Below are 13,716 nucleotides of genomic sequence, written 5' to 3' on the forward strand. Positions count from 1 at the left end.
ATATCATCTCTCTATCTTCTCTGCCGACACTCAACTTAGCATCCTTGTGCCTTTGGTTTGGTTTGAACTGTAATGTTTTCCTATTAATCTCTTGACATTCTCTTGTTTTCTAAAATACCAGATATTCTGAATTTTACAAGCTTACTTCTGTAAGATTTTTTTCAACTACCCGTATTTATTTTTAAAAAGCCAGTTCTTCATGGAAATTAGCTGTAATAATTCTATCATTGAAAATATGGGAATAAAGACTGTCTTGTAGGTGAGGAATGAGCAGTGTGAAGATTTCTAAATGTGTCTGCTATGACCAGTGCCATGATCAGTGATTCCACTCTCATATTGACCTGAATGAAACTATGCTGCAGTCAAGGAACTTACCTCAGGATGTAAAAATTGCATAAATCTTTTTTTACTTGGAAAATTTGTCACTGTGGGCATCTCAGGACTCACACTTGACAGGCAGTGCAGTGTTTCTTTCTCAGTGGTAGTAGACAATCTGCAGAACTTCCCTCTAGCCTAGGAGTAAGATCTCCTGTGTGAGAAAGAAATGAAGCAAGATTTTCTTCCTTCAGTTTCACCTATGAAGCCCCACCACTTCAGAGCACATCAGTGTTGACCCACTCTAAGTGTCCCCAAGGTATATTTACTTCCCACAAAGACTCAGGTCCATCCTGAGCAGTGTGGCATTTCATCCTGCACGATGCAGGGCTTTGCCATTTTTGCTCTGTTGTTTATTTTATAGCAGCAGTAATATAAAATAGATTTGGTTAATAAGAACATTGCCTATGGTTCCCTCAAGAGACCGTTTGCTTTATTCATGAGGCTTTGTGCCCAAAGTTGGATAGTAAACCAGAAATAGAATGGTGGAATATGAGGTAGGAAAATTGAGTTATTCCTGCATTATTCTGCAGGAATAAGAAAAAATAAAGAAAAAAAATAACAAGCCAATAATTTTCATTTAAATCTTCTTGTGTATGGCACCTTTTAAAGTGAATGCATATTTCTATTCAGCAGGGTTGTCAGGTTAAATAGTGCTGTTTACACATTTAACTGTAGCAGTTCTGCTCAACTCTTATCCATACGTTGTCCTTCAAGGATAGAAATGTATCTGGAGGCAGTCTTTTTTCACAACAAAAATCTCCTTGATCTGTCATTGGGGGCTGGGTGGGGGGGTTGAAGAAAAGTTCAGCATTACCAACCAAGCGTTGTGAGAAAACCTTTATGTTCCTCACAAGATTTAGACAGTGTTCTTGTAATTCCTTTGCATGTTTCAAAATGTATTAAACAGGAAATAAATAGAAAGCTTTAAAATGCTAACTTTCCAATCATTTTTCCCCAGGCAAAAAAAAAAAAAAAAAAAAAAAAAAAAAAAAAAAGCTCATACTATTAGTGGTTTTGTGTTGCTAAGACATCATTAAAAATACTGATACATATAATACTGGTCATACTTTTTCAGTGAAAGATTGAAGTGTATGTGATAGCTCTCTATAGCTCTCTATTAAAAGATAAATTAAGGCTCCAGATAGCACTCAGATTCTGAATTCTATTGATATCTGCTTTTGTTGTCAGTTTTGCTTGCATTTTCATCACCAGCAATGGTCATTTAAGTGGAGAAACACAACTCCCAGCATGGAAGGATTATTTTGCTAATCTCCCTTAAAGCTTCCCCCAGGTATTCTATCAATATGAGGTTGTTGGTAGGAGAGAACTTAATATAAATCCTGGGTTTTTTTTGGAGTTTGATTTTAAGTTGCATGACATACCACAATCATATAGAAGGCTATTTACTAGAATTATTCATTCTTTCATTCTGCTGTCCCCTAAATTTAAGACCCAGTTGGAATAATGTTTTCCTGTAGGTGCCCTGGCAAATATGCCTTTTATTACAGGAGAATCACACAGCTTTCAAATCCAATTAGACTCCTGCCATCCTGCTCTGACATACATTAAAATTTAGCAAATGAATCTTATAGAATGACCTGCTTGTTTTGCCATAGTTTTTTTTTTCATTCTTTTGCAGTTCTTTTATTAAAGGTTTCTTCAACCTGGATGTTTTTTTTTTTCCTGTGTTCCTACAGTGAGTTCTTTTAGGATAGGAGAAAATAAGAAAACATAGAAAATGTATTCAGAGGCAATGCTGTAAATGGTATAGTAAATTCCATCTCAAATAATCAAGATGACCCATAAAGAACAAAAAGATATAACCATTTCCAGGGTCTAACTGGCAGGAGAACCCATAAGGCAAAATAATAATAATAATAATAATAATAATAATAATAATAATAAATATTTGCATGTGCTTTAGAAGTCCATATCTCATTAAGCAGATGATGCCACTGTCCCAAAGATACATTGTGAACTGATTTCACCAAGAAATCTAAGATTTACTGTAATTTTCCTCAGTAAAAAGGCCCCTGACAAAAGCACAGATCATTGCAGCCAGTTCTGGCTGATTCTTGCTGATTGACTGAAGTCTTCATTTTTTTAGATATGAGAATTTCCAGTCTACCAAATCAGAATATGAACTAACACACTAAATATTTCATTCTGTGCAAAATTAAGTATCCCAGGCTTTAATTTATCTTCATTAAAAGTGTCCCTATTGCAAGTAAAGTAGCACCAGTTCAGGAGAGTAAGAGAGGACAGGCATAATAATTAAAGCATAAATAATCAGTGCATGTGACTTCATTAAAATTTATTGTTAAAGTACGTTTTTATAATCTATCCTCCCTTTAAAGGTGTGTTACTGTGATAGAGTGTTCTAGTCTGGGGAACTCGGTTTTTGGAGCTTGCAAAGACAGTCCTGCAAACGGAATGGGCCACACAAGTGGCACCATAAAGCCCCATCATGCTTTCCTAAGTATAAAGGGACCTTGGCAGCCATGAAAGGGGAAGTGTGCAGCCAAGAGTTCTACATCTGTAGATCCATCCTTCATGAACCAGAGCATGCCTTTCAGAGTTCCTTCAGGGAAAGATCAGACTATCTAGGTACCAAGAAAGCATGGGAGATAATGTGTTCAGTGATCCCCTGGGAGTTGGCATGATACACATCGTATGTCTGCACAGTGTATGCCTGAGAGTGAAGTGATCAGCTCATATACCAGCTCTGTGACTAATGAATATAGCACAAACTTTGCCTCTCCTCTCCAGTGGACCAAACATAAATACAATGTCTGAGGCTCTTATCTAGCTGTTGAGTTCTTCTTTTGAGCCCAAAAAATGAAATCACACCAGATCTGAGAATGGTCAGGGTTATGTTTGCCCAAATACTTTGATAAAATCTTCCTATATGAAACAAAGTTTCCATAGCAGTTTTGTTTTATTTATCTATTGTAGATTATTTTCAATCATGGGTTTTCATTGTTTAATTCATTTTATCTTGTGTTATTATGAGATTTTTATGCTGAGACCGTCCTGTTTACTCATGCACTTAGTCTGTCCACACTGTTGCAGCTGTCCACCCTTTGCAGCTACGATGGTTTTGTAGAAGCAGGCTGTGTACACCACTGCTCATGAGCATTTGGAGTCATATTTGGATCTGGTATCACAGTGTACAGAAGCTCTTTCTACTAGTTCTGTTATAATTTTTTGTCAGAATGTAGAATCTGAACTGAATAGATAGGGTTCGGATTGTGATAATTTTGCTCTTCTGCCTTGTTACCTTCTGATGCCGCTCTTTGTATTACAATTTTACCAGTTCTTCATCAAGTCTATTCAATTTCCAAGAGAGTGTGCCTGGAAGTAATCATCATCTTCTCCCTCTGTGATACCTGTGTTTTCTACTCAGTGACTCACTCAGAAACCGTTCCTCTTCTGAACATTTTAATAGAAACGCCAAAGGTAGTAAGTCTACTTTAATGACTAAATGCATTGAAAATCAGAGTGGGTACATTAAAAAGAACTTCAGAGCTTGTCCTCAAAAAGCATTTGAAACCCCAGCAGAAATATGGCTCATCTTTAAGAGCGAGACTGTTACTGTGGTGTCATGTAGTAGGAGCCCATTTTACATCCTGAGGGCACTTCTTTGCATCTCCTTTTGAGCCAAAAGGTCAAAGAATTTGCCTGCTTGCCTATTTTACTGGGCAAGAGGGTGGGAGGATGAGAATAAGCAGGTAAAGACTAGGGTCTTATTTTCCTCTAAGTCCCTCCTCAATGGTCTTTTTTCTGGATTGAATTGGATAGTAGTTTACTGTTCCATTTTATTCAAGGATCGATACACAGTCAAAATCTAACCTGATAGAAATGATGAGAACTATTTGTTTTTATAGGTCACTGATTCATCAATGGCACTTTTTCCAGCTGAACTAATGGTACTCCACCTAGCTGCTCTCCAGATCTTATTTATGTTTTATTTACATCAGCTCCTCTGCAGAGCCAACAGGCACAGTCATTAGCAAGGGATTCTTGTGCTCTTTCTGTCTGGAAAAGCCCTTGTAAAAGCTGGAGGCTGCTACAAAGGTGTAAGAACCAACAGTGTTTGCAGCCAAGCTCCTGGCTTGCTTTCACAGGGCAGCCCCTCTGGAAGCAGGGTTCCCAGTGTGAAGCACTCCTCCATAAGATATTGCCATAACAAGGAGTGATCTGACCCATATGTATTAGACTTAAGAAGACCTCTGGAGCGCCCTACTCCAAACTCTGCAAACAATGAGGGTTGATGTGATCTACAGTCCTCCAGGATTAACATTTGCCTTGAAATCAGTGACCCTTTCAGCTGTATTACTTCCCTGTACACTCATTTTGTACTATTTAATCTACATTTTTCCCTTCATTAATTTTGAGCTATGAGTACTTCTACCTGCTTTCCCTATGCTGCCAACAGCCCTCCCACAGCAGCCTCCAACTTTGTTTTCTTAATTCCTCCTAAGTACTCATAGCCTATTATCTTGACAATTTTTCTCTAGACAGGGCAAATTCAGCAGTTGGTTTTCTTTCCTAACCCCTCTTAATACAATTGTGTCTTAGTTGCAGCTGGGATGGAATTATTTTCTTCAGACTGTCTATTATGATGCTATGCTTTTGGTTCAAGGAGAAAAACAATGTTGATAACACACCAATGTTTATAGGTGCTGTTTAGCAGTGTTGTACAAAGCCAAGGCCATTCTCAGTGAAGTACTCGAGGAGCCAGGAGGGAACAGAATAAGGACAGCTGGCATAAGCTGTCATCATGTGAAAGGAGTTTTGAAGGGCTGGGAATTTATCTCTTCCTTCTGCTGTTCAGGGGCACACTGGGCACTGGTCAGAGGGTGGCAAGCAATTGTATATACATTCATATATATACATTCACTTTGTATATACATTCATATAGATATTTATATATATATATACATACCTATAGCCAAACTATTATTCTTTTTTTTCCTCTCTTAGTAAATAGTTTTATCTCAACCTACAAGTACTACTTACTTTTTTCTGATTCTCTCTCCTATTCCACTGGGAAGGAGAGAGCGAGTGAGAATGACTGAGCAGTGCTGAGTTACCCCTGGGTTAAACCACAGCAAATAGTTACTGGCCTCTGAACTTTGAGGATTTTGTTTGTCTGTTGGCTGCCTGAGTTAAGTCTCTTTATTTAAACTACCATTGATTACTAGTAGGGAATGCTCACAGTAGTGCACATGTGGCCTTTACCAGCAAGGACTGTGTAAAATGTTATTTTGATTCCATGTAAAATACCTTAGTTCATGTAGCCACGAGGACAATAATCAGTGGGATAAGCAGAAAGCAACGAAGGTAAAAATCACTGAACACTGTGAAAATCTGCAAATGTTGAAGTTCAGTATCCACTCGTAGGAGGGGATTGTTTTTTTATTATTATTACTAAAGAAATTAGAAATAATATTTTAAATCCCTCTGTCCTTGTGTTCTCCACAGAGCACTCTGGGACAAGCTCCTTTGCCGATCAGCTGCCCATCCTGAGTCACATAAAGCCACAGTGCTTCACCTGCTGGTCTGCAGGGTGCTTGCCTGGTTCCCCTGTGCAATGCATGGCCCAGAGTACCACGTCTTATTGCCTGGTTACTGTGTCACCTCCCAGAGCATAACATTTACAGACGGAGGTGAAATAACTCAGCATAAGACAAGGCTGAGTTTGAAAGCACTGATTTACATTCAGAGTAAAGAACATCTATTGATAGTAATATTACAAAAGGAGACACACAGCATATCCTTTTTAAAAATAGCTTTTACATTGAAGGGATGGAAGGGTTGGCATAAAGTGTATATTTGTTAGATTTAATTTTAATTTGCAAATAATTTTGCATAATGTGCAGTTAAGATTATTTCAGAAGAATTTACAATTCCCCCCATCTTATTTCTTTTTCAACACATTGTGAAAAACTAATGGGGGAGAGGATAATTGCTAAAAAACATAAACCTTTAATTAAAGGTATTTATATGTGAAGGTTCTTTCCTTAGAATGTTATTCAATGTTGCCACCTTCAGGCCAAAGTGTGTCTAACAATAGGGAGATTTGACCAACACAGACTCTTATGATTTTGCGCTATTACAGTTTTTAACCACTCCAGTGCTTCCTCTTCTGTGTGCTGGCAGGGCAATGGCTGGCAGTGGTGGTGATGTGAATTTGGAGAAGTTAAATTCCGTGAGTTTAAGAGAAGAGAAGCTGAGGGAAGGAAAATACCACAGCTAATACAATAAACATACATAATATGTGGTTTCCTTTAAAAAGTCATCTCAGAGAATTAGAATTATTCTTGTTTGCTGTCTGAAGGTTTCTTCAGAACTGCAAAGCATTTTTGTTGCCTTCCCTCTTCCAGATTTTTTCCCAGACCTTCACTTTCTCATTTCAATGCTACCCTGACAGGATAAAGGTGAATTGTAAAGTGAATAGATTTGGTTTGGTTGAAATTCCAAACAAAGTTAAACTTGAACTTATAGGAGATAATTGCATACTTATGTAAAGAGAGTAAATTCTGCCAGAAAAGAAAGAAACTCATGGTATAGAAACTACATATTGATCTCAAACTATTGCAAAAGTGCTCAAGATATTTGATTGCAGGAAATTTGAGTCTCTCTTTAGGGGTTCAGTGTTAAAATTGACCCTTCTAGGCAGGCATTCACATTAAGTAACATTGCCTTTGTCCTCCTTCCTGCCTCTGCTGGTTTCTCCCAGTGCTGGTCTATGGCACTGAGCAATTGATTAACTGGTGGCACAGTCCTGTTTTCTGTGTATCCAAACCTAAATCCTTTTGAAATATAGCACTGCAAAAACAGTGCCTTCCACCCAAAGAAAAATGTCATACTGTTCTGTAACAACAATGGCAAAGTCTCTTTGGACTGAGGAATAGCGCTTCACTTCCTACTTAAATGGTTTTGCACTGTTGCACTAAAGAGCTGGCACATTACTCCCCACAGGTGGCTGCATTTCAGCGCCTAGGTGAAGTGAGTCTATTTCATCTTTCAGCCAAAGTGAGTACTAAACATAACATAGGGCTCCTCTATTTCCACAGGCTATTAACCTTCCAAAACATTCACCTCGGAGGCTAAACTTCGCAGTACTTCAGCTTCGATTCTGAGAAATGTCTCTATTCCACAACAACATGATAAGTGAGAGCGAATGAAGTCCCTTGTGCAACAAATGGTAAGCATATGCCAGAGCTAAGCAGGGGCTTAAACAGCTTTCTGAACTTAGTCCTTCTCAAAAGTAACATTTTTATTTTAGCAGGTTTGAGCAATACCACTTCATCCATCTTTAAATAACAAGAGAATGGCAATAAGAGACGTGATCTGACTGAACTTCTCTCTATGAAAGCATTTTAAAATATGGCACTTTACCCATGGTATTTTCAGAGGACAAGCAAAACACAGCAGAAATTTGGAAGAATTGAATACTGACATCTCCAAAAGAAACCAGTAGGTCTGCAAAGACTCGTAGTGTCCTTGACCTGAAAAAAAAAAAAACACAAAACAAAACAAAAAAAAAAGGGGTTTCTTCTGTGGGTGGGGGGGGTTTGGGGAGGGGGGGAAGTTATAGAGAATGGCTTAGGTTGGAAGGGACGTTAAAGATGATTGAGCTCCAGCCCCACTACTGTGGGCAGGGTTGCCACCCACAGGATCAGGCTGCCCAGGGCCCCATCCAACCTGGCCTTATATGCCCCCAGCTGACAACAGGACCACCTAAACAAGCAGTTTTTGCTCTGTTAGTTGATGGTAATATTTGCTTAATAGGGCAGGTGGAAAGGGTTGTTTACAAAGTAGCTGATCTGATCATTAAACTACCCCTACTTCAAGAGCTTAAAGTGAGTACTATCCTAGGCAAACTTTGAGGGAGGAGCTTTGTCATAGACAGGGGGATTATGTATACACTGCATCTGGGTTAAACAAGATGACGCGTATGTCTGTAAGGTATTGCTGAAAACTGTTATAGAAAAAGGTAATAGCTAAGTATTCAATACCTAATTTTCATTCCCACTAATGTTTAAGAAAAAAAAAAAAAAAGATATAGCTGGAGATGAAATATACTCTGCATTTCTAAAATGGACAATTATAACCGGAAAAAATGAAGTGATTAGTCAGAAATACTTCCTACAATGGAAGGAGGAGATAAAAGTGAAATTAGCTGCTGAAGGGATGGATGAAAGTGCCTCCAACAATAATTCGCCATTCAGTCAGTGGTAAAGAGAGCTTAGGGGTCCAAATAACAGATTTAGAAATATTTAATCTTCAGGATCTGTGGATGTATAGAATAGAAGTCTTGACTGTTTTCTCAAATTAAATTGATTGAGCTCTGTGCATTGTATTACGTGGTTTTTTACTGACTAGATTTAAAACTAAATGTCTTTCTGCCCAAAAGATATTCCAGAACTCAAGATTACATCATCTTCATCATCATCATCATCATCGTTATTATTATTTTAATATCATGGGTTTGTATCAGGGACACTGCAGCATTTTTTCTTCATCCATAGTAGCTCAGAAAACAGCATGCCAGTTGGCTGCCACCTTCCACTTGAAAAGCTACTGCAGTTCAGTGTGACTACATGGGGACATTCGTAATACACTCATCACAGTGGTATCTGTGTACTGTATAATCTCTGAAGCGCTTGAGAATGAATGGCTTATATGTATGTAGAATATTATTACTTTATGCTTAATTGGGAAATGCTGAATAGAGATAGCTGTATTATTGGGTCGATTTCCTTGGAAACTGATGACAGCGTATAGTAATAACTGCTCATTAATGAAGATAGTGTTGGCATATATTCTGTTCAAGAGGTCTGATTTAGATTCTTCCAAATAAAGTGTTATTTAGCCAGGTGACAAATGTATGTGAAATACTGAACTGTTTTTTGTTTGTTTGTTTTAATATGCAAGTTGCCAGACCAAGATGAAGAGATGCATTCTCCTGGATTCTTGGGTGGCTCAATTCAGGCTGGCTGAGTTCAGTGCATCGGCTGAGGACAGGGGCAGCCTGCCAGCACAGCTTCACTTTCTTTGGATGTGGCACTGAAATGCTGCTGGCAACAGTAGTTCTTTCTTGGTGTTTCCTAGCTCATCATAGGTGAGTGAGTATGTGCACAGCCCCATGTACACAGATATGCACCAAATACTTTGTCACGCCATCCAGTTATAAGCATGAAGAAGATCACCATGGTGCATCTTCCTCCCAGTTTTCCCCAGTGGAAGACTTCAGGGCTTTGGAGGGCATATGCAAGCATGTCACTCTCTTCAGCGAGCTGTCTTGCATTTACTTCTTCCTCGTCAGAGCCTTGCAACTCAGCTACAAGCACAGATGGGCCCAAGTAGACATTTTCATTTGAATTCAGTAAGTCTCCTCGGACTGTGGTTCAGTCAAGAGCAAAGCAGGAGTTCTACTAAATTAAGCTGCTGTCTGTGGAAGAGCTAATTCAATTTTTAGTGTTGAGAAAAACTGTGGTTTGATAGACTTGGCACATAGGTGGAACTGCTACCTCACTGTCATGACAGATAGCCTTAAATTATTTGCTTAGCAGTAATATAGAAATGTATGAATACACGCCTTCTTCCGTAACAATTCTGATCCTCTCTCATCTGACAAAACACCAATCCTCTTCACAGGAGAGAAACACCAAGTCTTTGAATTCTTTGTTAGAAAAGTAACTATTTTAGTAAATGTTGCAAATCACTGTATTATTTGTAACAAGGTATTAAAATAAACAGCCCACAGATGCTCATTAATAATTTAGAACCTCACTCTACAGCTGGTTAAGCACCTTGGACTGTTTTACTTTACCACAGAGCTAAAGAGAGTTTACCACTGCTTCTGTGTTGAGAAACCCTAGAGATATTGATAAATCATTTCTCAGTAAAAGAATCTGCAAAGATACCAGTAGGTGTGATCCCAGAAATTGGTTCAGCTTTCTTTTCAAAATCAGTATTTCTTTTGATACCAGAAGTATCAAAGTATGTTCTCCATGTCAATAATCCTTTTAAATATCCTATAAAATGGATCTGGTAATTGCTGGAAAGCTGTCTTACTAGAGCTGCTTGAAATAAATATTGTTTTTTTCTGTGCAGCTCCCTGCCTAGGTACTGGAGCTCCTACCTGCCTCCCTGGTGAGCAGGGTTACTCAACTTGTTCAGTGCAGAGGATCTCCCCGGAGCCAGCTAACTGCTTTTTGTGGAACTAGGAAAGAATCGGGGGTACCTCCTTGAGGAAACTCTTAGCACAACTCTTGGCACAGGCTGTAAAAGCATTTCACGTGCTAAGATTCTACTCACAGTTGCAGTTGTGTCATCCAGACGAGTATCTCCTGATTTAGAGATGTGAGAACAAAATGTAGCCCTGTTAACTTATCTGTCAATTATCAGTAGTCAGATCCTAGATAATTAAAAACAAACTTCTTGTTAACAGACAGTGGGAATCAATTCTTTGCACGGTCCTAATTTATTGTATTTCACAGAGAAGGTGAATCAGAATCCTGATTATTTTAATTCTCTGTAAGCCCTTTGAAGTCACAGGATGAAATAAAATTGTGAGTGAGCCTAGCAATGGACAGGGATCAAGACAGTTTTTCTCTCCAGCACGAAATGGAATGGAGTGTTATGAAAAGGTTTTCTTCCTTCCAGTTTTTGTTTAGGAAAAAAGAGTCAAATTGTGAAACAGAACATTAAAGAAAGGGAAAGCTATATTCTGAAATAGGCAGAGAGAGACCATTTCAACTGTTCCCAATTTGCTAGAAAATATCTTTGCCTCTCTCATCATCGCCTTTCATTTTTCCCTCTCTCAACTCTGTTAAAATAGTCACTGAGGCTAATGCCTAAAACTACAGCAAATAAACAGCTTGAGTGTGGGGTGAATTTATAACAGGATTGTTATAATTTGTGTCTAGGGACTGGAAAGCACTGTACATCATTATGCAAATATACATGCGATAGGCTAAACGGTGAAACGAAGAGGAAAAGAAAGGAAATCCCTCATGGACAGACCAGAGAATCGATACAAGAATTTTCTCTGAAGCAATTCTGTCACATTGTGAAAATACATGCTTGGACCATTTTAATACTTTTTTGTTATTTACTCAGTAGACCATAATGGCTCTGAAGCTTACTGCAGTGTTTATTCAATAGACTAGATCTGGTTTTTTTGGCCTATCGTGTAAATGGGTATTTGAGTAATTGTGAAAGGGTGTATTTTACTCAATGGACCATAGTGGCTTCTCTGGAGCCTGTTACTTTGTACAGTATTTTCTAGTATGTTGCAGCCCCTATGTTAATACAGATATAGTGATCTTCATGGCATGCTTTTTAACTGTGCTCTGAGGACTTGTTCCCTAAGTCTCTTAGGTGCCTGAATGGAATATCCAATATATTATATTAGTATTGCTCCAAGCAGTTTTACATTGTGCCAGGCTTCTGTCTTACTCTTTAAAAATGAAAACCTCCTGGAGATGAGAAGGTGGGAATTATGCCACTGTCCAAAGATTCCTTATAGTTAAAGTAGCATGAAAGAAGTCCAATTCCCTCCAGTCTCCAGTAGTCTCTGCATGCTTGCTTGAAATATTTATTTTTCTGGTTTATCTATAAACATCTCAATGACATTAACTTAAACACAAAGAATTTAATGTATTTTTGAGACAGCTATTGAGCTTTGTCTTTCACTGATTCTTTTCAGTATTCCCCACTGAGGATCTGCATGTTTCTTGGCGACCCAAAAGCAAAGATGTAACATCTTAGAAATGTCCAAGGTACAGAGGTTTCATTCCAAAACTGAAGCATCTCTAGGTTTTGGGGAGAGAGGCACTTTTGTAAACAGAGTTACTGAAGACTACAAGACTTTTCACCTGTGCCTGGCTTTCCTACACAAAGCCACAGCTTGAGTTATTTATCTTAGATGCTGTGACAGAGTGAGGATCCAATATTAGCCATGAAAACACCTTTTTGGATAAAAGCTGGACTGGACTTTCAGTGCATTTTAGCTATATCACTGGAAGCATTTCATATTGTCCTCTCTGCTCTTTCCCTTATTTTAGCAAAAAAAAAAAAAAAATTTGATTACTTCTGTTGTTGTTGTTGTTTCTGCCTTTTCTTATTTTCTTATTTCTTTCAATACTGTTGACGTTACCAAGGCATTAACACTAGTAAGAGAGGAGTTTGCATATGTAAATTTTACTCCCTTAATTAAAATCAGGTGCACTTGATTATGCTGCTGAGCCCCACAGCTGCAAATTTGTAAACAAAGGTTACATGCTTAGAAAGGAAAATGCCTTAAGTCATTTTTCTGTAATAGACTTTTTCTTAGTCCTTAGTATGCTTTTAATGTGAAGCCCAGTGCCAAATTAAATTCTTCATTCCTAGACTGGAGTGCATGCTGTTCCAGGGGCTCATTTTCTGGTTATTTTGTTTAGACTTGGGATTGCTTTATTTCCATTTTGTATTTGCTCATCTAGCTTGGAAGCTCTTGCTTTCTATTTGGTAGGAATGAAGCAAATAAGGTCAGGTGAATGTTATATAATGTGATGAGGCATCTACAAAAAATGATTAATAGGGAAAAGAAGCCATGGATTTCCAGCTTTTTTCTTTCTGTCTTTCTTTCTTTTTTTCCTTCCTTTTTTTTTTTTTTTTTTTTTCCTTCCTTTCCACCTCTACTCTTCTCCCACTGTGTGGCCTCATTCCTTGGAAACTTGAAGAATGCTGCGTTTCTGCTGGAAGTTATGCACTCTGTTCCTGGACCTGGAAACATAAGTTGGTGAGGCATTTTCCTTTCTCAAAGACACGTTTTCTGAAATGCTTGTTTCTCTCCTTGTGCAGTAGTCTTTAGCTCCACTCAATTACATTTATACAGATCATCTTTCTAAAGGAGTCATTCAAAAGATCCAGTAAAAAGAAAAGCAATGAACCTATCAGAGCATCCCAGTACCATGTGCTTTCTCTAAACCAGTTAATTTCAGAGATTTCATTTATAGCACAGCTCTATACACAGTGCTGGCATGACCAAGAGATGTGGTGTGCGCTAGGTGGAAAGGGGCACAGGTGAAGAACAATTGCTGTTTAGATTATATATCAACATCATGAGTGTACTGTGCAGTTGGACCCTCTCTGATGCAGACAGTGGCATTACATTTTGATTTTTTTGAGCATAAAACACTATAGCAGAGCAGAAGATTTGTTTTTCTAACAAACGTGCAGCTGATTGAACTGTCAAGTTCTTTTTGACCACTTATCTCCATGTCTTAACAAGTAAATCCAGTTTAGAACAGATAAGGGAATTAGAAGAACAATAGCTGT

The 13,716-nt window shown here is 38.3% G+C and overlaps 1 long non-coding RNA gene across 1 annotated transcript in view; it reads left to right on the forward strand.

Annotated features, from left to right (window-relative positions):
- The window catches only part of LOC149916826 (uncharacterized), a 30,672-nt gene that overhangs the window by 6,261 nt on the left and 10,695 nt on the right, over positions 1-13,716 (forward strand). The window contains exons 3-4 of the long non-coding RNA XR_016468953.1: positions 7,461-7,591; positions 9,325-9,511. This is a non-coding gene — a long non-coding RNA (uncharacterized LOC149916826). The remainder of the gene's footprint in view (positions 1-7,460; positions 7,592-9,324; positions 9,512-13,716) is intronic.

This window comes from Phasianus colchicus, chromosome 9, assembly GCF_987193195.1.
Source record: "Phasianus colchicus chromosome 9, bPhaCol1.hap1.1, whole genome shotgun sequence".
NCBI classification, from domain to species: domain Eukaryota; kingdom Metazoa; phylum Chordata; class Aves; order Galliformes; family Phasianidae; genus Phasianus; species Phasianus colchicus.